Source organism: Schistocerca cancellata, chromosome 2, assembly GCF_023864275.1.
Source record: "Schistocerca cancellata isolate TAMUIC-IGC-003103 chromosome 2, iqSchCanc2.1, whole genome shotgun sequence".
NCBI classification, from domain to species: Eukaryota; Metazoa; Arthropoda; class Insecta; order Orthoptera; family Acrididae; genus Schistocerca; species Schistocerca cancellata.
The window spans coordinates 415,827,169-415,853,654 of NC_064627.1; positions in this window are offsets into that span (position 1 = coordinate 415,827,169).

Consider the following 26,486-nt stretch of genomic DNA (forward strand, 5'->3'; position numbering starts at 1 on the left):
GATTACGACTAAGGAATTGTATGCACAGCTGAATGTCGACTGTAATAACTTACGCAAGATGTTACGCAACCTTGATTATCGCAGACTGTTTCGTGAAGCCTTAAGCAAGACCGAAAAAATCTATGAATGGAAATTTGATGAGATGTGCTGGAGCAGCGCAAGGATGAACACCATCACTGTCAGAGATGAGGCGTAGTCACAGTTACGTGCCAGAACCTAAAGCACAGTTCAGGAAGTGAAGACAAAGTGAAGTCCACAGTCCGCTGGAAGGCGCGAAGTTTGAATCTTGGAGCCTAAAGCAACGGTCGGTTGAAAACGCTACGACATTAACCAGGCTGAAGCTACAGGAGAAGACAAATTTCTTCTTACATTAATATAACACCAGACTCATAACAGCCTTGTTACCATGAAACTGATTGGTAAATTTGACTGGACTGACCTACGCCATCAAGAATGCGACCTTGATTTAGGAACTTCCGCTATCTCTCTCTCTCTTTGGTGAAGGATGGAGTTTGTGTCACGCAACATTTTTCAGACTCAAGTGCTGTCCTCAGAGTGGTTCCCCTCAACTTGTTCAGTTATTCACGAGTGTAGCATGCGGGGTCTTCTTTATCGGTAGTAAAAGTGCATGTCGAATGATGCGGAAAAAAAGCAAACAGAATTTAACAGAAATCTTGCGCTAATTTTTGTTATTATTTTCATGGAAGTAAATGGAAGCGTTAGTTTCAGCTTGACCTCCGTACAACCAGATAGACTCCAAGGAACAACATGAGAGGTACAACACTGGAAGGTAGAAAGTGAGGGGGTAGTTAATTCACAAAGGAGCGGCGTCTATGGCTGCGAACAACAGAAGGAGACAATGGCGACATTAGCGTTAGACTGTGCCGGCCTGCGGACACTGCGAGATACCAGCGCGTGGTAATGGACGCGCTGCTGCGACACCCGGGCTGACAGATGCGCCCCGTGGGCGCATGTGGAATCCGCAGCACGCGGTCGCACTGTGTGGGTGGCACACAATGCGAAGGCTAGGGGGCCGTTCACTCCGGTCTCCCACGATGGCTCTCATTACTCTCTCACGTTTCTACTCTTCTTCTTCGGTTTGTTTTCATTGTCATTAGTTCGGGCCACATCGTGATTGTTTGCAGTCTTCTGTATTACACCCACAAGCGTCATAACACATTCAGGAGCTATAAGAAGGCAATATCAAAAGGTGAATCATGAAATTTTATAACGAAAGTAACAACGAAAACCAAAGCAACAATAATGGTGGTGAACATACAATACCAAAATATCCATCATTTAAGAAATCTTTCTAACATTCTGCGTGGTGTCTGTTTGTTCTAAGTCGTGTCTCCCTACCTCTTTCGCGCAACGACGCTCTGAGCGTGTTTTTTAGGGAATTGACTAGTTTGAACCTGGGACCTGTTGCTGGTAAGGAGACGCCAGACTACACATGACATGTAGAGTTCAGAAGAGTTCAGTGAGACTAGCGATGATATAACCAAATACTTAATGATTTCAGCATCAGCTCCACTACACGCCCTGTAAAATAATCTTAATACTAACTAAATTTAGCGGAAGGGGTTCAAGGCTTTCCTATTTTTAGTTAGCTGGTAAAATAACGTCGAAAAATCAGTTAAGTTTACCATTGGAATTTTTATTCTACTCATAAAACATTGCTTATAAATTGCACTATTGATAAAAGGAAATATTTTAATACAAGATGATAAAAACCAACTGCATTCAACAAAAAATGTGAACGAATATTCCCTGCATGGGTTTCCAAGTTCTATAATGGATCGAAGAATGACCTATGCCATATCACATCTATAATCTAGGCTTAAATTAAGTTTCATAAAAGAGAAAACTATCAAAATGGTCTACAGTGACCCTCAATTATCTTTAATTACTTATTTAACTTGTCGTAAATTACAGTGGCTGATGTGGCTTCTCAATAATTATATAACAGAAAAATCATCGCGTTTCAGATTTTAACTTCTAATAGAAAATGTGAATACCACGAAGTTTAATTGACGATCGACACTAGTATTACGTAAAAAGGAGGTGTAACAGATGAGACGTCTGCAGTTCTGAGTGAAGCCTTATACGCTTTTATGCGGCATCGCGTGCGTTCATTACCTTGCCGGTGGTTAGTCAGCATCAGGGGCGGCGGGCGGCGCAGCTCCACACACCTCGCTGTCTCGGAAGCAACTCTCACTAACTTCTCTTTACTACAATTTACCGAAGTTGGTTTAAGAAAAGCTATCTTAAGAAAAGCTATCTGGCTGTGTTTTAAGCTGACCAATCAGGGTCTCAATGTTAACCTTAAGCTCCGCCTACAAAATTCTGTCTATCCAATGGGAAACGATATAGTTTTCATGGTGGGGCAATGTTTTTAATGTTTGCAACGTAACAGAGACACGTATAGGTCCACGCTAAAACTTGCAGCTGGTGTGGCCCTTTTAGTGTTATCGTAAAATCTATACTGTTCTTCTGGAGGGCTCTATCTTTTAACTTGGGCTGGGGGGTGGTCTTGGCGGTTGGCGGGCAATGTGGGTGTCCCTTATCGTAGGGCCTTCTAGCTTACACGACTCTGCTCTCGGCTTCTGTTCTCGTTTTTCCCCTAGGAACTGCGTCTGTTTCACGGTGGATAGGTATGACATGCATTTGGGCATTCTTGTGTTAGTCTGTGGTATTCCATGTGCTCACTCGTTGATCGTATTACTTTCGTTCATTTAATGTCAGGATTTATTTGGAGCTGTGTGACATACTGCCAGATTTGCTATCATGTCAGGGTTTTCATGGAAGGTGTTGGATTTGCCTGACACCTTACATCTTAATAACGTGCAAGGAAAGTGGAGGCTATTGGATAAGGTTCATCTGTAGGAACGGTACAGAAATTGCCTGTGTCATTTGGGAAACCTCAAAAATTCCAAATTACAAGGGCTGAATCTGATACAACCCTGTACTTCCTAAATCATTTCAGTGATTTAGTGTTATCATATCACAGTCAAGTCGATTTAAGGTATTCACACATGGGCCCTACTATCATCTGTGTCATTTATTACAGTTATTTGCATTTCCATGATATAGTTACGTGGACATCAAGCGCAGTAGGCAGTACATAGCCATGTTCGATAGTACAATAGTAACAAATAGTACAGAAAGGAGAAAAAATGGATTATCCGGAGGCGATAATCCGCATTAAGCCTTAATTTTATCTATATTACGGGTAAAACGCTTAGTAAAATAATTATGTTTTAGGACGTAGCATACGTGTAGCTTAATGCAGTTCAAAACGTTTTTGTTGGATAATGGCAGCCGAAAGTACGAGCTTGTGCTGAAAAGAAATGTCTCAGAATTTTTTATGTGAAAACTCTTAAAGATTTTCGAATAAAACATGGCCACCCTGGCAACGAACACATTTCTCTCAATGAGAGACCAGTTTTTTGGTAATGTCGCTGTATAATATTTGACTTTGTTGACGGAGTCACAACCTCACTTCTGCTTGCACCCGTTCACTTCTATCAACGTGAAGTCCTCGAAGGTTTTCTTTATTTGTTTTGGAAAGAGGTGAAAATCGGATGGGGCCATATCGAGACTGTTTGGTGTATAATCGATGACAGTGAATCCACGGCGTCGGATTGTTGCAGATGTTGCAGCGATGATGTGTGGTTTTGTATTATCAAGATGAAGTAAAGGATGCTCCATGTGTAGACGAACTTTCAAATTAAAACTCAATTACAGCACGCTGTTTCTCGCGCACTTATATACACTCCTGGAAATGGAAAAAAGAACACATTGACCCCGGTGTGTCAGACCCACCATACTTGCTCCGGACACTGCGAGAGGGCTGTACAAGCAATGATCACACGCACGGCACAGCGGACACACCAGGAACCGCGGTGTTGGCCGTCGAATGGCGCTAGCTGCGCAGCATTTGTGCACCGCCGCCGTCAGTGTCAGCCAGTTTGCCGTGGCATACGGAGCTCCATCGCAGTCTTTAACACTGGTAGCATGCCGCGACAGCGTGGACGTGAACCGTATGTGCAGTTGACGGACTTTGAGCGAGGGCGTATAGTGGGCATGCGGGAGGCCGGGTGGTCGTACCGCCGAATTGCTCAACACGTGGGGCGTGAGGTCTCCACAGTACATCGATGTTGTCGCCAGTGGTCGGCGGAAGGTGCACGTGCCCGTCGACCTGGGACCGGACCGCAGCGACGCACGTATGCACGCCAAGACCGTAGGATCCTACGCAGTGCCGTAGGGGACCGCACCGCCACTTCCCAGCAAATAAGGGACACTGTTGCTCCTGGGGTATCGGCGAGGACCATTCGCAACCGTCTCCATGAAGCTGGGCTACGGTCCCGCACACCGTTACGCCGTCTTCCGCTCACGCCCCAACATCGTGCAGCCCGCCTCCAGTGGTGTCGCGACAGGCGTGAATGGAGGGACGAATGGAGACGTGTCGTCTTCAGCGATGACAGTCGCTTCTGCCTTGGTGCCAATGATGGTCGTATGCGTGTTTGGCGCCGTGCAGGTGAGCGCCACAATCAGGACTGCATACGACCGAGGCACACAGGGCCAACACCCGGCATCATGGTGTGGGGAGCGATCTCCTACACTGGCCGTACACCACTGGTGATCGTCGAGGGGACACTGAATAGTGCACGGTACATCCAAACCGTCATCGAACCCATCGTTCTACCATTCCTAGACCGGCAAGGGAACTTGCTGTTCCAACAGGACAATGCACGTCCGCATGTATCCCGTGCCACCCAATGTGCTCTAGAAGGTGTAAGGCAACTACCCTGGCCAGCAAGATCTCCGGATCTGTCCCCCATTGAGTATGTTTGGGACTGGATGAAGCGTCGTCTCACGCGGTCTGCACGTCCAGCACGAACGCTGGTCCAACTGAGGCGCCACGTGGAAATGGCATGGCAAGCCGTTCCACAGGACTACATCCAGCATCTCTACGATCGTCTCCATGGGAGAATAGCAGCCTGCATTGCTGCGAAAGGTGGATATACACTGTACTAGTGCCGACATTGTGCATGCTCTGTTGCCTGTGTCTATGTGCCTGTGGTTCTGTCAGTGTGATCATGTGATGTATCTGACCCCAGGAATGTGTCAATAAAGTTTCCCCTTCCTGGGACAATGAATTCACGGTGTTCTTATTTCAATTTCCAGGAGTGTAGTTACATTACTTACACACCGCCATGTTACACGCTACAATTCGGAGCCCTCTAGCAGCAGAGGGCTGCAAATGTGCAGACATAAGAATAAAGATGAGGAATGATAGTAAAGTTTGTTTCATATAAAACACTTCGACAGCTTCACATAAAAAATTCTGAGGCATTACTTTTCAGCATTTTTTCGTTATATCTGACAGGTATCGATAATATTTATGTGTTGGGGTACTGCAGGTGATTATTTGTATGTCTGCCAAAACAGGAAGCCGCGTGTGATTTTCTTCAGACTGAACAAACTCTTGTTTGATGTTGCTATACGGAAAATGCGGAATAACTACCGTTTGCAACAAACGTATAATCTAGAAGATCTGGAACTCCCCCAGTTAGTTGTTGACAGGTATTCACGGGTATCTCTTGCAGGCTGACTAGTTTTTTCTTTAACTGTTGAAATATGTTTCGGTAAAAGATTCATACTAAGACTGACATGATCAAGGAGATCATATATTACTGTTCTAATTAACCAATCGAGGAGGGCTTCTAGATGATGAATTGCTTCAATTTCCAGAAACTTGTGTGCAAGCGATGCACTTAGAATTATTGACCGCGCACTTCCACTGATTAGTGAACACTTCCTACAAGTGACGGAAGTCTCTCTCGTTTGTCAGGAAATATTTTAGGGAATAGAGTCAAGAGTATCTTCCTCACAGATTGATCGTCCAAGAGAATTTGACGGAAGCATTACCTGCTTGACAACGCTACACACATACCATTGTGTTCTTCCAGTAACGACTAAATTATGTTTTTGCTTTATAACAAGCCTTATCAAGCATGATGATGTCATTGATGACGTCATTGATGATACGTGACATGAAATGGGAACTTCCTTCGCAAATGAATAGCGGTATAGTTTCGGTACTACTAAAAAATTCAAGAATTACCGTAGGGCCACCTTCAGAACACTATATATATAGAAACATTCGGTCACCTGTATTAGTAAAGCCAAGATTACGTAGCCTTTGATTTATCTAAACTGTGAACCATTATGCGGTAACACATAAGTTTACCGTGGCATCAAAAATACACTAATGTTCAGAAAAAAAAAAAACAGAACACCTTGAATGACTAGAGGTAGGACGTTCATATTCACATGACACGCACATTAGTGTTTTCTGCAGAAATAATAAGTGTTTGTCATTTAGGTTCAACATGCGTCCTGTTGGCTAATAGGCATGGGATCTACCATGGGCCCTGATGACTTGTTCCATGCGTGATGTCATCGACGCGTATAAGACGCGAATGGTGTCCTGTGGTATAGCCAACTATGCTGCATTCACATGGTTCATCTGTGGTGGTTGGCATTGGGTCAGAGCGCTGCACCCGTCTTTTCACCATATCCCGCATATTTTCGATTGGTGACGAGTCTGGTGATCTTGTGGTCCAGGGCAAAAGACTGACATCTTTTGACACCAAGAAGGTACGTGTTCGTACAGGAACATGTGGTCGTACATTATCTTGCTGAAAAGTGACGTTTGGAGAGTTGTGCACGAAGGGTATAGCTATGAGTCGCAGGATGTCATTCACGTATATAACACTGGTCTCAGTGCCCTGGGCACTCACCAACTGTGATTTGTGGTTGTACCCAATAGCACCCACATGATAAAGACTTGGTGCTATGTCTTGCGCGAATGCATTTACGGTGATTCCACTCCGGCTGTCTACAGTGAACCAAAATGCGGCCATAATTTTCAAATAAACAGAACGAAGATTCGTCCGAAAACACTATCTGGCTACATTCCTGTCATCACATTTACTACATCACATTTACATTTATAGCGCGTTTCTGCACATTCGCTAAGGTAGGCGGAGAAGGGGACGACGTAATAAACGGTGATGGACTTAACCCGTGACAGTATACGATGTGTTAGACTGTTCCACTGTTGCGACAGAGCCGAGAAGGACCCAGATCTGCTCTACAAGGCCATTCGGATGAGGTGTCGATCTTCTGGGGATGTGGCCTGGATGGTGTGACCTGACCCATCTCGTCATGTTCTAAGCCTTCCGTGAAGCATTCTGTACACACCTGTTTCACTGCTGAACCACTTTGTACCACACAAGCGGGAATTTCCCGGTTACATCAACGCATTCTCGCATGCCAATTACCCTCCCTTTTTCAAACTCACTGATTTGACGGTATGGTTTACGCATACGTCTGCGAGGCATCCTGCGCATCTTCTGAAGTCACACTGATCCATTACCTTCGGTTTATAGCGACAACGAGAGCTGCAGGCACGCTCCACCAGTAAATGGTGTTACGCAGCAGTGTAGATGTTGGCCGGCCAGAGTGGCCGAGCGGTTCTAGACTCTTCAGTCTGGAACCTATAATGCGATTCTGTCTGTTTTAATTATTCGGGAGTTGACCGTCTGGTTTTAAACTTTCTTTGCCTTTTGCGTTTAATTTGATTGGGAAACCGTTGAGATTGAACTTAACATATACATGGATGGACAATGAGAAATGAAAGGTTGCAATAAATTTTTCATCTGTGACTATTACTTTACGTATGAAATATACTGTTGCAGATTAATAAAAATGAATTTCTTTGCATATTCCCAAAATAATGATTCAAGTTTTACTTATATTCCAGTACTAAAGCTGTTTGAGCAAGAATGAAAATATTATTGTCCATCGAACGTAGCAAACATTTTCACGTTGCAGTGGATTTTTGTTTACTGGATATACCCCGACTAGCTTTGAAGCATAAGACTATCTTTACTATATAAAAATGTTTTTTTTATATTCCTAATACTAAAAGGTATCAGATAGATTATATAATGGTAAGACAGAGATTTAGGAACCAGGTTTTAAATTGTAAGACATTTCCAGGGGCAGATGTGGACTCTGACCACAATCTATTGGTTATGACCTGTAGATTAAAACTGAAGAAACTGCAAAAAGGTGGGAATTTAAGGAGATGGGACCTGGATAAACTGAAAGAACCAGAGCTTGTACAGAGTTCCAGGGAGAGCATAAGGGAACAATTGACAGGAATGGGGGAAAGAAATACAGTAGAAGAAGAATGGGTAGCTTTGAGGGATGAAGTAGTGAAGGCAGCAGAGGATCAAGTAGGTAAAAAGACGAGGGCTAGTAGAAATCCTTGGGTAACAGAAGAAATATTGAATTTAATTGATGAAAGGAGAAAATATAAAAATGCAGTAAATGAAGCAGGCAAAAAGGAATACAAACGTCTCAAAAATGAGATCGACAGGAAGTTCAGAATGGCTAAGCAGGGATGGCTAGAGGACAAATGTAAGGATGTAGAGGCTTATCTCACTAGGGGTAAGATAGATACTGCCTACAGGAAAATTAAAGAGACCTTTGGAGATAAGAGAACCACTTGTATGGACATCAAGAGCTCAGATGGAAACCCAGTTCTAAGCAAAGAAGGGAAAGCAGAAAGGTGGAAGGAGTATATAGAGGGTCTATACAAGGGCGATGTACTTGAGGACAATATTATAGAAATGGAAATGGAAGAGGATGTAGATGAAGATGAAATGGGAGATACGATACTGCGTGAAGAGTTTGACAGAGCACTGAAAGACCTGAGTCGAAACAAGGCCCCCGGAGTAGACAACATTCCATTAGAACTACTGACGGCCTTGGGAGAGCCAGTCCTGACAAAACTCTACCATCTGGTGAGCAAGATGTATGAAACAGGCGAAATACCCTCAGACTTCAAGAAGAATGTAATAATTCCAATCCCAAAGAAAGCAGGTGTTGACAGATGTGAAAATTACCGAACAATCAGTTTAATAAGCCACAGCTGCAAAATACTAACACGAATTCTTTACAGACGAATGGAAAAACTAGTAGAAGCCGACCTCGGGGAAGATCAGTTTGGATTCCGTAGAAATACTGGAACACGTGAGGCAATACTGACCTTACGACTTATCTTAGAAGAAAGATTAAGGAAAGGCAAACCTACGTTTCTAGCATTTGTAGACTTAGAGAGAGCTTTTGACAATGTTGACTGGAATACTCTCTTTCAAATTCTAAAGGTGGCAGGGGTAAAATACAGGGAGCGAAAGGCTATTTACAATTTGTACAGAAACCAGATGGCAGTTATAAGAGTCGAGGGGCATGAGAGGGACGCAGCGGTTGGGAAGGGAGTGAGACAGGGTTGTAGCCTCTCCCCAATGTTATTCAATCTGTATATTGAGCAAGCAGTAAAGGAAACAAAAGAAAAATTTGGAGTAGGTATTAAAATCCATGGAGAAGAAATAAAAACTTTGAGGTTCGCCGATGACATTGTAATTCTGTCAGAGACAGCAAAGGACTTGGAAGAGCAGTTGAACGGATTGGATGGTGTCTTGAAGGGAGGATATAAGATGAACATCAACAAAAGCAAAACGAGGATAATGGAATGTAGTCGAATTAAGTCGGGTGATGTTGAGGGTATTAGATTAGGAAATGAGACACTTAAAGTAGTAAAGGAGTTTTGCTATTTGGGGAGCAAAATAACTGATGATGGTCGAAGTAGAGAGGATATAAAATGTAGACTGGCAATGGCAAGGAAAGCGTTAACATCGAGTATAGATTTAAGTGTCAGGAAGTCAATTCTGAAAGTATTTGTATGGAGTGTAGCCATGTATGGAAGTGAAACATGGACGGTAAATAGTTTGGACAAGAAGAGAATAGAAGCTTTTGAAATGTGGTGCTACAGAAGAATGCTGAAGATTAGATGGGTAGATCACATAACTAATGAGGAAGTATTGAATAGGATTGGGGAGAAGAGAAGTTTGTGGCACAACTTGACCAGAAGAATTGATCGGTTGGTAGGACATGTTCTGAGGCATCAAGGGATCACCAATTTAGTATTGGAAGGCAGCGTGGAGGGTAAAAATCGCAGGGGGAGACCAAGAGATGAATACACTAAGCAGATTCAGAAGGATGTAGGTTGCAGTAGGTACTGGGAGATGAAGAAGCTTGCACAGGATAGAGTAGCATGGAGAGCTGCATCAAACCAGTCTCAGGACTGAAGACAACAACAACAACAAGCTCTGCTGAAAAATTTTCCACTTTTAAATACACTTTACGATACGTTCAGAATTTATCACTTTTTTTAATGAAAATTTACAAAAACTGCTGATTGTATCCGTCTGTGAATGCACAAGAAAAAATTTACTATCTCCTTTTATTCTGCGCCTGGAATGCTGTGACAAGAAACACGTTATTATTTTCGTTCACCTCTACCTGTACCCATTTTATGATGTGGTCGTTATAGCGATCGTATATTTAAATCTGCCGCTGCTGCAGACTGCTCGATCGCGGTACAGCTCCGCACCGCCAGCGATATCCAATAAATTGCTGAAATTTCTTAAGTAAAATGAGTAATGTCCGGTGCGAACTTTCCAGTAATTGTGACAAACAGGTTTTACTGGATAGATATATTTTAACAGAAACAATTAAAATCCTTACACACCTTCTACAATCCCAGTTATAAATGGCGTCGATCATCGACTTATGACAAAAGAAGACTACGTAAGAGCCTAATGCAACGTCACGGGTTCATCTCTCATTCATTCCGTGCAGAAGACAAGCGATTCTATTACAATATACTGCCTATTTATATCTTAACTAATTCTTCTAAAGTCTTTGTCGTTTCTCGTTACATATCGTTTTCACATCCTCCGCCACAGATAGTATTTCACACTCTTTGAATAATCATTTATAATAGCAGAATTCGTAATTATACTTTTCCTCACAAAATGAAGTGTCCTTTCGAAATTCAATTAACAGAAATACATATAAATTATTTGTTACGGTGAGCATTATACATCGAGATGTTCCTTTAACTTTCACTTTGGAGGCGTGCTGCCAAAGAACGTTACAAACCGCGCGACCGCTACGGTCGCAGGTTCGAATCCTGCCTCGGGCATGGATGTGTGTGATGTCATTAGGTTAGTTAGTTTTAAATAGTTCTAAGTTCTAGGGGACTGATGACCTCAGAAGTTAAGTCCTTTTGTGCTCAGAGCCATTTGAACCATTTGTAAATGTTGACCTTGAGCCTGCGCGCCGACATGGTTCAAATGCTAATTATTTCTGCAGAACATACTATTGCACATGTCCATTGAATATAAACGTCCTATCGCTAGTCAATCAAGATGTTCTGCTTTTCTGAATGTGAGTGTACATAGTGGTCGGGTCCTCATAACAGTCGCTCCCAATTAGGCTACGTAGAACGTCACAAAGCTTCAGTCTGGAAACTCTGCTTGGTGAGAAACACTGTCCCATTGCACTGAAAGCTCATATAAAACTTGTATAAATAACATCTTTACAATTGACAGTATTGATCGAAATGTCACTGTCACTCCACATCAAGAGACATGGTATGAGCTACACTGTTGTACGTCTACTCGAGGAGTGGCCTGGAGATATGGAAAGAAAATGTCTTTGCAAACGATGAGTTCGACTGTGAAATCCCTGTAGAGCTAGTGTAATGGTAGAATTGACCGCGTCCAACATCCGTCGCTTGTCTAGTCTGTAGGAGAGTGGTGACAACACACAGTGGACAGGCATGAAAACAAGAAGCCTTATGACCTAGCAGGACACAAAATTCGCAAAACTGGCGGAATAAGGATTAAAGCATCACCCAGGAATGGGATTTTTAAACAAAGAAAATGTCCGAGGAGTCTTTATTTCCTTTGAAGGAGAAGAGGGTGTTGTGGAACAACAACTACAGTTGCTAATAAATAATTAAATCGAAGGATCGCAGTTGATGAAATTCTCAGGGTAATATTGAAGAATGACAGGTGGGAGAAGAGACGTAGCTATACTCATACTGTATGGGATGTAAGGCACTACTGCCACAATGTCGCGCAACACTTTGGTTCTGTATAAATGCAGTGCCTATTGACCGGAGTCATTGCTGTTAAGCGACTGGCTGGGTTGGGTGTGACCATCACATTATGCGCAATAGTTGGCATCACTGTTTTTATCTGGGGTACAGCGTGGACATCACAGCAGGTGATTCATACTCGATTTTTTGTCTTTGACTAAACTGCGAATAATGTATAGCAGGCACATGGCAACGCCACAGTGACATTTCCTGACAGTGCAGCACTAAGGCAAGCTAAATATTGTTGGCAATACAATATAAAGTGACAATCCTATCCTAACCTTTACAGTGCTGTCTATTATTCACTATTACATACTTATGCACAGGACAAGAAATCAATACAGATTTATTACATTGTAATGCAATGTGGCAATACAAAAGTACAATCATTATAGGGAGTGGAAAAGGAAGAGTTGGGATGGGAGGGGTAGGGCGGAATAACAAGCAATTTTTTTGGTGTTTGAAATAAGGTGCAACAAATGTACAGCCAGTATAGAACAGTGCACAGTGACGCTGTATTACACACCACGTAAAACAGGGCAGACAACATGTATTTTTATAATAATAAAAAAATGTATAAGGACAAAATTAATGTGGTAGGTAACTCAAGGTCTAAGATATTGCATATGTAATTCTGTACATACTATATAACCATGTTTAAGTGGCAGCATGTAACTACAACATTCACAAACGAAATGGACAGCCTGCATTTTACGGATAATAACACTTGAAGATACAGAAATTAAGTAGTTACCATCATGTCTGCGCTTTAGGATATGTGCATTGTGGATAGCTAGATGTCTAATGAACTGTATATAACATCATGCAATATACTCTCGAAAATTATAGGGTATTTGACAATATCCATCTTCTTATTTCCTCAAAAAACTACAATGGCAAATGAACATATACAGTGGCAGTAACAATGAACTGAAGACAACAGCTCAATGACAGTGAATACTGAATATGTAATGAAATACATAACTGTATCAAAACTACATATCATAACAACATTTATACGCAAGGCAAATCGCCAGTATCTTTTACAATAAGAGAAACAAGTGCCACATAACCATAACACTTATAAGTAAAGCAGAAAACCGATGTATCTCATAATGTACAACAAAAAACTTGTAACAGTGAGTACAGAATGTGTAATAAGCTATTGATTCATAATAGAGAACCATGTAAAAGTAAAGTCATAGCACGCAAACACTTATAAGCAAGGCAAACAAACAGTATACCTTAAAAAGTAGGAAAAACCCCAAAAAAACAATTCATACGGTAGGCAACTCAAGATCTATGCTACTGCATAAGTGCATTGTGCAACATAGTATATGATTGTGCCATGTATAACATCACTGAAGGACATATTAGACGAGTGTGTAATATCTTTAATCCCAATGCAGTTTTCAGCTGCACTGCATTATGCAATGACTGATCAATCAAAAATTGTCATGACGACTTGTGACCCATTTATGCTGCCTTTGCTTCCTTTTAATGGATTTAGTGTATTTATAGTAATATTTGAAGGAAGTGTGGTTGTAATTGTTATTGCAGTTTTTCAGATTTGTGATTACCTTTGAAAATGACGACTCAGTGGGTCGAAACTAGTTATGTGACCTTTCAAAAAATTCATTGTTTTAATTACTGTGGCTTGACTACCGTTCCTGGTGTCAAATAAACATTTTAAATTTCATTCTGTCACATTCCTTGATAACATTTATGTCGGAATACAGGATTAATTATAAGCAATTTAATCTATTTTGTGGAAATAACAGTAAATACAATATTATAATTTCGTTCTTACAGCTAGCTCACCTAATCACTTTCTTTGTCCTTGATCCCAAATGATGCAATGAAAGATGTTGTTTTGAGTCACTGACACCATTAATGTAAATTAGCTTGCTAAAAGTCAGCACAAAAACTGAACAATTGAGCAATACAAAAACTGGACATGGGACAGTAGTAAGAATGGAATCCGAGCCAAAGGGTGAGCAGTCTTACATGCTATCATTTACGCTATGAGAACAACTGACTCTAATTGTATCTGGAGGGCCGGTTGAATGTGTTTGCAAGTGGCGCATTGTATCGAATATTTTTCTTAACAATCATTTCTCAGCACAGCTTACCCTGCAACACGCTGAGAAAAACTTTACAATGTTTCTAATCAATGTGCATGTAACACAGTTATAAAGTGCTTTCAGTAATCTCGTTACACGAAGAAAGAGTACTTTAACAGTTTGAAAGTTTTATTGGAGGACTGATGCAGAAAGAAGTCAAGTTTCAAAGCTGCACCTGCGATGAGCGAACAAGTTTCTTTTTTATAGCCTACTACTCGGTCAACGGTTTGTGTTTTTGTTGTCAAGTAAAAACCTACAACAATTCAAATTTTTAATGTCCAACGCAAAACCATCCGTTTTCTTCAGTGTTTCGATACTAAATGTAGCCTGCCTGAAGGAAAGTACCAGGAGTACCAGTATGAAATGGGCGTTTTTTGTGAAAATGAAACTCTAATTTTGAATTGAAAAGTAAAAAAATTTTATTCGAAGTACTGACTATTGCTTTCTATACATTTTAACCACCTTTCTGGCAATTTGTGGACACCACGCCAATATAAATGTTCGTCTTTTGAAGCAAACCAATCAGACACCCAATTTTCGACTTCTTCGTAGGAATCTAAGTGTTCCTCAGCCAATGCGTGTCCCATTGATGAAAACAAATGGTAGTCGGAAGGGGCCAAGTCTGATGAATACGGCGCGTGGGGTAGCAACTCCCAGCCAAGTGTTTTGATTGTATCCTGAACCAGGTTTGCTTTGTATGTAGGTGCATTGTCGTGTAAAAAAATTACTTTGCCGTGTCTTCTGGGCCATTCTGGTCTTTTTTCGATCAATGCATAGTTCAAATTGATCATTTTTTGTCTGTAGCGATTAGTATTCACAGTTTCACCAGGTTTTAGAAGCTCATGATACATCACACCTTTCTGATCCCACCAAGCACAGAGCATTGTCTTCGTGCCGAATCGATCTGGTTTTGCAGTCGATGTTGATTCTTAAAATAAATCAATTTTTCATCGCCAGTGACAATTCGATGCAAAGTTGATTTTCTTTCATGTCTTTGAAGCAAAATTTGACAAATGGTTTTTCGGTTTTCCATCTGTCTTTAATTCAATTCAGGTGACACCCATTTTCCACACTTTTGGATCTTTACCATGGCTTTCGAAAGGTCAGAAATTGTTCGTTGTGCAGCATTTAGCATTGGTGCCATTTGCTTCTGACTCAAAGTATCCTCTTCATCCAATATTGCTTGGAATTCGCGGTCTTCGAATTTTCTTGGTGGTCTTCCACGTTCTTCATTTCTTACATCAAAATCATTATTTCTGAACCGCTGAAACCATCTTTTGCATGTTGCTTCTGATAGGGCATGATCACCATATGGCTCGACAAGCATTCGATGCGACTCTGCAGCACTTTTTTTCAAATGAAAACAAAAAATTAATGCTTTCCGCAAATCATCACTTTCTGGTACAAAATTCGACATTGTTAACACAATGAAACATATGATGTTCTTTGTTCCATGACTTAATGTGTACTAAAAATCTTTGCCAGATGTCATACCAACCAAACAAAAAAAAATTAAGGCTCGTTCACAACAAATGTTCCCTATTGACACATTTGTATCTCAACGCTCATTTCATACCGGTACACCTGGTAATTCGCTCTGTGAGTTATCGATTTTGATTCATGTACGCTAATGTTTAATCTGTTAAAGTACACCTGTAGGGAGGACGAACGATTTGTTTTGCAAGGCTTTAGCTAACGGAATAAAACATTGGAATCCTTTTTACCAATGCTTTTTCCACCTGCACGGTTCATTGTCTGAAGGGAAACGACGGTACTACGGTTTGTTCTTCACTTTGCTTATCTGGCGTAGCCTTTCTGTCAGTAATGCACGAGAAAGCAACCGAAGTGGCGTGGGAAGAGCTCCCTGCGGGACCCCAAATAATTGACCGGCATGCTGATGGGCAGCGGACCGTGATCGGCCGGTGCTGGGCAGGAGGAGGCGACCCCAGGGTCAGGCCGGCCTGCGAATGCGGCGTGACGCGGCCAAGCGCGGCTGCGGCCGGTCGGGGGCAGGTGAGGCGGGCTCAGCTGCGGCCGGCGGGGTCGCCCCGGTCGCGGCTCCTCCGACGGTCGTGAGCCGGAAATACCAGCATTTTAGTGCCGCGCCTGAGTGTTTGTAAACAAGCCTGCCTGAGCTTGGCAGTGGCCTCCTAAATTGGTACTACCTCCATGCTCTTAGGTCGTTCTACACACTTCGATATACAGGGGCTGGACTATAATACAGAAATCCCGCCCGGTTGGCCGTGCGGTCTAACGCACGGCTATCCGGGTGGGAAGGAGCGCCTGGTCCCCGGCACGAATCCGCCCGGCGTATTTGTGTCGAGGTCCGGTGAACCAGTCAGTCTGTGGATGGTTTTTAGGCGGTTTTCCATCTTCCTCGGCGAATGCGGGCTGGTTCCCCTTATTCCGCCTCAGTTACACCATGTCGGCGATTGCTGCGCAAACAAGTTCTCCACGTACGCGTACACCACCATTACTCTACCATGCAAACATAGGTCTGGTGTGAGACGTTCCCTGAGGGGGGGGGGGGGGGGATGTCCACCGGGGGCCGAACCGCACAATAGCCCTGGGTTCGGCGTGAGGCGGCGGAGGGGTGAAGTAGACTGCGGTAGTCGTCGTGGGGCTGTGGACCACTGCGGCTGCGGCGGGGACGGAGCCTCTCCGTCGTTTCTAGGTCCCCGGTTCACAAACAATACAATACAAAATACACAAACACTAAAAATGCAACTCATTACCGTGCTTAATACGGTACAGGAAAACCGTTGCCAAACACCTTCCAGTCGTCTCGGATTGGATGAATATAGACCCTGTATGGTTTTCAACAGAGTCGTATACCATTATCCCCACAAAATAGTGACAGACTGAGGTAACGATGACGGATTGATAATGATCACGCATCGTTCTCTGCAAAGTTCCAGGTATAGAAGTACGAAACCGGAATTTCCCTACAGAGGGTGCTAGCCGTCAGTGTAGGGCCCGTGAAATCGCGTCTGCAGCGCCATCTGGTTCCTGTGACGGTTGACGACGAATGTCGTAACCCAAGATAAGATTCATGCATCGGTATCTGTTTCAAACTTGTAAGCAAGTCGAGTTTTGTGCCTACGACCTACGATTTGCGGACAGATTGGTTTCCTGTTATCGTTTGAAGAAAACTGCTGTAGAATCGCACCGAATGCTTGTCGTAGCTTTCGACGAACATCCTTTTGCGAAAACACAGTGTTTTGAATGCTTCAAAAAATTCAAAAGTGGTGATTTTGACGAACGAGCGCGGGAAACCACCGGAAAAGTGCGAAGACAACGAATTGCAGGCCCTACTAAATAAAGATGATACTTAAACTCAACGGGAATTCGCCGAACACTTTAATGTAACGCAGAAAGCCATTTCTCTTTGGTTGAAAGCTATGGCAAATATTAAGAATGTGAGATAAAGGGTTCCGCACGAACTGACTGAAAGACAGCAAACAAATCGAAAGACTACTTGTGAAATGCTGGTCACCGGATACAAAAGAAAGTCGTTTTTTCATCGAATAGTAACAGGTGATGAAGAAGAGATATACGAGTATTTTGAGAATCCTAAGCGTCGTAAATCATGCGTGAACCTAGGCAAACCATCGACTTCCACTGCAAGACTAAATCGCTTTGGAAAAAAGACAATGCCCTGTGTTTTGTGGGATCAGAAAGTTCTAATGGTTCAAAAGGCTCTGAGCGCCATGGGACTTATCTCAGGTCATCAGACCCTAGACCTTAGAACTACTTACGCCTAACTAACCTAATGACATCACACACATCCATGCCCGAGGCAGGACTGGAACCTACGACCGTAGCAGTCGCGCGGTTTCGGACTGAAGCGCCAAGAAAGGCCCGGTCACCGCTGCCGGCTGGATCAAAAGGGTGTCATCTATTGTGAGCTGCTAAAACCTGATGAAACCGTTAACACTGGTCACTACCAACAGCAAATGATCGATTTAAATCGAGCATTATGTGCAGAGCAACCCCGGAATATGGAAAAACGCAACACAAAGTGATATTGCTCCATGATAATGCCACATCACACAAAGCGAAAAAGCTCAGGGAAACAATCGAGGCGTTCATATGAGAAATACTAGGACATGCGGCTTCTTCTCCAGACTTGGCTCCGTCCAATTATCATCTATTTGCATCACTGGGACACGCCCTCGTGGAAGAGTGCTTCAATTCGTATGGAACCGTACGCAAATGGCTCGCTGACTGGTTCGCTTCAAAGGAAGAATTTTTTTGCGTGGCATTCATAGCCTGCTGGAGAGGTGGGAAAAAATGTATAAATATTAATGGAGATTATTTGAATAAAATATTGCTTATCATTTTCAAACAACAGACATGTAAATATTGCAGCCAAATTCAGGGTTTCATACTTCTACACCTGGTAAACCACATAAGGCTCAGAAGTATTCAGATTTGATGACTGTGGTGGGCAGGGCTGGTGCGACACTTCATCCTGGTACTCACAAAATGAGTCCTGGACGAAGCGATCAGTGTGAAAAGGGGCGCTGTCGTCTTCGAACGCATCATCACCACTGGGCAACAAACTTTCCACCATGATCAGCCAAAACGGTCACGTGATCTTGGGCGGTAAAGCGACCTTGCAAGTAAGCACGGGTCCCACGGGCTACCACGATATGTGTGTCAGAATCATCACCGAATCTGCGCTGTGCTTCGCTCTTGGAACATCAGAAATTGGAAACAGTGTGAAAAAAAGACTCCTCCGACCAAATTATATTTTTCCTTTGTCCCAGAAATCCGGTTGAATGGCTTCGGCACCAATGTCATTCATTTACGGGCATTTCTATAACGGATATCTGGTTTTTGAATTCTACTTACTCCTGCAATTCCATGCTTGCGGAACTCCCTTCGTGTTGTTTTGGGCCTGACAGGGCGCGATTGCAACATTCAGTTCTGCTGTGACTTTTGCAGCTGTTGTCACTTTATTTTGCATCATAATTCTCTTCAGTAAATGTCCGTTATGATCGCTCAACTCAAGCTTTCTTGAGCGCTGTGAATTAGCGGATGATGTATAAATCTTCAATACGGTGCCTCTTGAAACACTAAACACTTCGGCTACCTTGGTTACGAAAACACCTTCCATACGAGCACCAAAAATTTTCCCACGACTGAATGCACTGTTCTCACACATAATGCAGTCACAGCTACACATAATACAGTTCTTACCACTACTCACAGTTGACACATATTGATACCATTCCACAATTGCCATTCGCGATCCGAACAGCAGCGCTACGTCAAGGCTTGACTAACATCCGCACTTATATTCGGCCATGCTTTTCTTGCGGTGTTCCCACTTTTTTCTCTTCCCCCAGTATGTGCTGCATACAAGGCGGCCGTGCAAACTTCCCCTCACAGATTCGATTCAAACTGACGGTGTCTGTAGGGTACGACTAGTACTTTCTCACGTTTAAACAGCACACTCTCAAAGGTTTACGAGGAAACCAAATTTGAAAATCTAGGGCATGCTTATATAACCTCCTGACAGATCATAACTCTGTGCCGGACGGCGACCCAAACTCGGAGTCGTAGCCTTTCGCAGGCAAGTGCTCTAACAAGTTTAAAGGAATTAAATAAAAACACGTAGCGTGAACTGCAGGCCTACTCAAGAGTCTGAGAAAGGTTTGCAATTGCTCTGTTCTTAAAATAAGTATTAACCACTTAAGTAGTCTAGCGGTTCAGGCGCTCAGTCCGGAACCGCGCGACTACTACGGTCGCAGGTTCGAATCCTGCCTCGGGCTTGGATGTGTGTGATGTCCTTGGGTTAGTTAGGTTTAAGTAGTTCTAAGTTCTAGGGGACTGATGACCACAGATGTTAAGTCCCATAGTGCTCAGAGCCATTTGATTTGAACCACTTAAGAGGAAAAGAAAATACAATTTAACATACTCCCCAAAAATTGTGCCTTCAGGTCGGTTTGGCAAATTTGTATCAAATCCTTTAAGGTATTAAACTCCCAGTGAGTCCAAAATATTTATCAGAATGGTATGTTTGTCTCTCAGTTAAAAAAACAACAGGAAATTTTATTTTAAAAAAGGGTATTAACCATTTAAGAGAAACAACCATTTAAGAGATTCGCGCAAAATGTACTTTCAAGCCAAGCTTCCAGTTATGTATAATTGCTTTAAAATTTTAACGTCTCAGTTAACCGTTTGAGATACCCCGACACGTGCTTCCAAGACAAGCTTCCAACTATGTATGAATGCTTTACGTACCTCTTGTTTCGATTAGCCGCTTGCAGAGCCATCGTCCCTCGGTTGTAGCATGTGCGGACGTCCTTCCATCCCGTGAGACCGCCGTCGTCTTGTGCAAGGTCTGGCCCTTACCCCGGCACAACTGGAGTACACTAAGGCATGTGTCAACGGTCGGTCCCATACCGGTTGTCGAGATGTAGTTTTGATTTGATAATCACACCCGAGAGGGGAACATAAGCCCGGTGCGAAATAGCACAGTGCCTTTGTGAAACCACAGTTAGCATCGAAGCACCGAGCTGCCAGTGGCTCAAAAGGCAACGGGCAGAAACCGAGGCTCGCAATGACGGTTACTCAGGGCGTGGTTTTTAATTACTGGGGGGAGGAGGTGGGGAAAGGGGACTTTTAAACATTTTTCATCTTGATTGTTTACTTACTGATATAACATTTAACAACTACGGTAAATTGTTGTTACTTAAATATTTGTGATTTTCAGGACACAGTTCACTATGGAGGCCCGGTGTTGCTCGGGGCTCAGCTTGCTAAAGAAAGAGCAGATTGCCTACGAAGTTCAGATTCGCTCCTAAGTTGATGAGGGAAGCGTTGCCGATCTCACTGCGCGGGTGAGGATGCAGTTGGACAAGCAAACCCCCCCCCCCCCTCGCCGTCACCGCGGAAACTGTTAGTGAGATGGTTGGCACTTCCATATTATACTGCTGCGTTGGTCAGTCTAGGGCACAACATTGATTTTCTTGACAGCGCTCCTCCCGCTCGTAAACAAGTATCTCGCATTCCGGCACAACTATTGCACTAGGAAGATTGGGCTAGTGATCTTGGCCATCTTAAGCCTGGTGCTGACCAAGTTCAAGTATGCATATTCAGCAAGTGTAGGTCAGGTTGCTAAATTGCAAGGTGTTGTAAATCAGATTGCCTTAGAGGATGTAGTAAGTTCGAGGGGGCCCAGATTTCCGACATCCAAGTTGGTCTGAATAATCCTGGTTAGGAGCTTATTTCGCCTCAGTGTTTTGCTATGACTAATTTCATCAAACTACCACACGCCATGGGAATTTTATTGAGGGAAGTTAGTAAGTTGTCCATTGAGTCTGTGAGAAGCGTCGTGGTGGTTTTATGGCTTTCTGCTAAATTTGAGCGTCACGTTGACGCACTGAACTTGACTCATGATGAGATTCTTCAGTTATTCTACCCGTTAACTAGTGGGACATTGAGCAAAATATTTCCTGACATTTTGCGCGAGGATAATGGGTTGAAGGAATTGCCTTCAACTGGTGGTCAGTTTCAAACCGTCACACCATTTCAACTATGAGTTGCAGTGTAAGCGTTATTTGCGGGTGCAATCAAGTAATGAGCCCTTCAATAAATATATTGAACGAATCGGAACCGATGTTTTGGCTGTAGAATTGCAAGTTCCTGAGGGTCAAATTGCCGATAACATATTGGAAGGGATGAGGCCCGAGGATCGATCTCGCATCACCTTTCCTAGTAAACGCTCCACCTTTGATCAGTTAAGTGCTTTGGTTTCCAGTATTGAGGGACTTCGTTACGCTGCTAAGCAGCGGGTTGAATCAGATTTTGGTTGTTTGGGTACTAGTGGCTGTTTGGTACGCGAGAACGATAGGAAGTATGTTTTCGTTGCCGACAGATGGGTCATTTTGTTCGTGAGTGTCCGGTTCAGCGAAAAGGGGAGGCAAACAATTGACATTGTCGGAGGTCGGGAAAGGAAAATTTTGAAATTTGTGGTAAGTTCTATGGGACCAAACTGCTGAGGTCATCGGACCCTAAGCTTACACACTACTTAATCTAACTTACGCTAAGGACAACACACATACCCATGCCCGACCGGGAAAGGAGTTCATACCTTCCTTCCCTAGGCATTGTCGTGGAATGGGAGGTGTAGTGGGTGAGCGTGTACCCTCTGAGTGTGCTCAATTGAATCATGAGCCAGTTTTGCACCCTTGTTGATTCTGGGAGCTCAGTATCGCTGCTTGACTATCACTGGTACCTCAAACTTGATGTAACTATGCTCCCTTACAAACTTCTTCCCGGAAGTGTCGATCTGTTAGCGGCCATCAGTTGCTTTTAGTCGGCGAATTTGTGTTTCGTTAGAGTATTGCGAAGTTTTCCTGGGTGGTTAAGAATCTGTCCGTTAGTTTGATCTTGGGCTGTGATTTTACATCCCATGCAGGATTTATGTTGGATGATCAACAGAGCGCTATTTATTTTGAATTTTGTATTGGGAAGCGAATCGGTTTGTGGTCGTGTAATATTTCATTGCCGGTTCTTCTCTTTTTTGTCGGCTATTGGGGGTTATAGAGTCATTTGGAGCCACACAAAGGGATCAATTGCCGCGGGTGATGGACAGGTTTTCGGAGGTCCTCTCCAATATGCTTGGCATGACAAACAATACCAATAGAAAATCCGGTTGATTGATGTTCCGGTCCGTCAATCGCCCTACTGGTTGTTTCCCTCCTCCCAATATGAAGAGCTTGCATGCCCTGATGAACAGTATTCACCAATATCCTTGATTCCTAAGTGTAGTAAGTTCCGACTGGTAGTTGACTACATGTTGGCGAACGAAAAGGTTACTTGGCAATCTGTGGCTTTACCTGACATTCGTCACTGTTTCACATGGTCCTCTGGAGCAAAGAATTTCACCGTTTTCAGTTTGAACCAAGCTTATTGCCAAATTCTGCTGTCAGAGGATTCCAAGCTCATTATCGCCTTCTGTACTGATTGGATTATCTTCGAATTTAACAGAGTTCGGTTTGGTCGGTCGACAGGAGTGGTTGTTTTATCTAGGATACTGGATCGGGTGCTTGGCGACTTACAATTTTAGTGTGTATACTACTATTTGGACGACGTTGTTGTCTATAACCCCACCTTTGAGGGACAGTTCCTGCGTTTGGAAGCAGTGCTGGAGAGTTCTAGTGAAGCAGGTTTGACTGTGAAACCTTCTAAGGTCACCTTGGCACGCCAGCAGACTTCCTTTTTAGACCATTTAGTCTCTGCTGAAGGGGCTAGGACAGATTAGGAGCGTACGAAGGATCTGCGAAAAGTTCCTCCTCCTGTTAATAAAAAGGCGGTCACCAGATTCTTGGGATGGCCAACTGTTTCCACAAATAAGTGCCTAATTTCGCACAATTGGCCGACCCTCTTTATAAATTACGCAGGGAAGGAGTTAACTTCCGTCGAGATCAAACTAACCAGGCATCCTTCGAAGCTATTAAGCAAACTCTTAGTAACCCGCCCGTCCTGGCTATTCCAAACTTCGAGTTGCCCTTTTTGGTTCAAAGTGACGCCTCTTCTTGCGGGGTAGAGGCATCCTCCAAGAACAAGAAGAAGAACGTAGATCGGTGGCCTATGCGTCTAGAAGGTTGCCCCCGGCAGAACTTATTCTGTCTACGAATGGGAAGTGCTAGCGGTGATTATCACTTTAGAAATGTTTAGGTTTTACCGTGAGCACTGTGAATTTTTACTTGAAACTGTTAACCAACTTCTCAGTAGGGTGGTGGCGCGCCCACGTAAGACGAGTCGTATAGCTCACTGGGCCGTCCGAATTTCGGCTTTCCCGTTCAAGGTGAAGCACGTCCGTGGCACCGAGAATCAGGTGGCTGATACCTTGAGGCTGATATTTGAGGTTGAGGTTCTACAGTTAGAGAAGTATTTCGGTCCAAAGGTGGGTTACTATCCGAAGTCTCAGAACTTTTCGGGAACCTCAGACAAAGGACAGTGATTCCAGGATTAAGGGCATTAAGATTAAGCTACTGAATGGGGAATAGGTGGCCGATTATCTCATGCATAAAAGCTTGGTTTGTCGTCATGGAGCGTGGTCAGGTGGTTAGCTGATCTGTTTGCCCAATCAGCTCATCCAGCATGTCTTCCATCTAGGTGTCCACACAACTGTTGCTAATATTAATCGCCATGTGTCTTGGCCTTCCTTTTACAAGGATGTCCGGTAGATGGTGGGCGAGTGTGAAGTCTGAAAAAGAGCGAAACAAAATTCTAGCTCCAGTAAAAGTCTTCTGCAGTCAACTAGAGAAATTTATCCCATGGATAAGTGGTTCATCGATTATATTGGTCCTTTGCTATGCACTCGCGCTAGTAACCGGTACGTACTCGTGGTGGTGGACGCCTTCTCACGCTTCAGTTGGTTAATCCCTAGTCGCGGAGTTACGGCCCCTATTATTATTCAACATCTAACTGGGATAATTTCCACCTTTGGATCGCCGAGGTGTTTCGTCAGCGACAATGGCCTGGCTTTTAAAACTGAGGGCTTTAGGAGATTTTATTTTGAGTAAGCTATCCGTCACGTCACAACTATCCCTATCATCCTCAACGATCTCTTGCAGAATGTGTTAACTGAAATTTCATTGGGGATCTTATTGCTTTCCATAGTAATATGCGAATAACTAAGACCTCTCCATGGAGCGGATTAATTTTGCCTTTAATGCGGTTCATGATGAGTAATTGTAAGCTGCCTACGCTTCCCTTGTGTTGGGCTATCCAGTTAATTCACCTCTGGCCAACTTGTGGTCAGTTACTGATTCGCTCCCCGAGCGCATTGACGCTCAGGTTCTGCAGAAGAATTAGTGGAAGGCGCTTCGAAATATCCAGCGGGCCCATCAGAGGTTGCCCAAACGCTACAATCAGGGTGTAGAGAATTTAGGGATAAGGTAGGTGATCGGGTTTTTGTGTGCAACCCCAATGTTAATCAGAAAGGGAAGAAGGGCTCTTGGGTCCAGTCAACTTGCTTGTGCACGGTCTTGAGTCGGGATAAGCTGTTCATGTTTCACGCCTCCCTCATTAGAGGGGCCTCCTTCCTGAATGCTCAACATATCATAATGGGAGGGCTTTCTGTGGGTTTGGCGGGGAAAGTTGAGCCGTGCTGTCAAGTTTCCTTGAAATTCCCTCGGTCTGTCTGTTTGTTCGCTTCTGAGCTGTTCTTTTTGCGGTGGAGGCGCTGGGCTTATGGCGGAAGTTCGATTTCTGCGATGGTGACCACGAGAGGGCGCGATCGGCAGTATGGCGGATGGAGTGATCGATGCAAGGCAGTTGGCTGGAGTGGCTCTGGCCAGACGGAAATGGCAGCTTGAGTTAGAACGTGACCACCAGAACGGACAGGATGTGGTCCCATCGATAAAGCTGTGAGGACAGGTCTTGAGTCGTGCTTGGGTGGCTCAGTTGGTAGAGCACTTGCCCGCAAAAGGCAAAGGTCCCGAGTTCGTATCTCGCTTTGGCACACAGTTTTAATGTGCTAGGAAGTTTCATATCAGCGCACACTCCGCTGCAGAGTGAAAATTTCATTCTATGCTTATATACTTTGTTGATCACTGGTATTCAAGGAGGCCGCTACTGATCGATTAAGAAGTTAATTCCACAAGTACGATGCTTCTTGATCGAATCTACCTGTTGGTACTTCTTCCATTCATTATACTTATAACAACAGATACTTAACGACTGTATAAATTATCAATATCTAATGTATCATTTGTTCATAATCTTTACCCTGAAAAATCGAATTTTCCATCAAATTTTGGAAGCACTTTCTCCTGATAACCATCTACCGTTTATGAATGTAAACCAAGTTTGTTTTGCAGTAGAAACATGGAAAAAATTGACATATAAAAGTTTTGAATTCATTACGCGTGCTGCATGTCGCAATAATTATTGTTTTCCACTTTTCTACGATCAGTATCATCCTGAATCCTGCAGCGCTCCATACGTTACACATTATACTCGTCACAAATGTGGATATAATAATATAAATGAAATGGATACACTGATTTGATCGAAAGTTGTCGTGTATCTTTTTCTTATTGCAAGTCTCCTAACGAAAAAAGATTTCCTTTTTTTTCAGGCTAAAGATTAAAAAAATAATATCGGGATCATTAAATACTAATAATTTGCACAGACGTAATACATCTGGTGTTAGAATTATGCGGAAACATGAAAGTACGGGCAACGAGATTCGATCCAGAGGGAGGGGAAGGTCTGGTGGAATTTGCAGGCGGCTCGTGTTGGTGTACACTTTT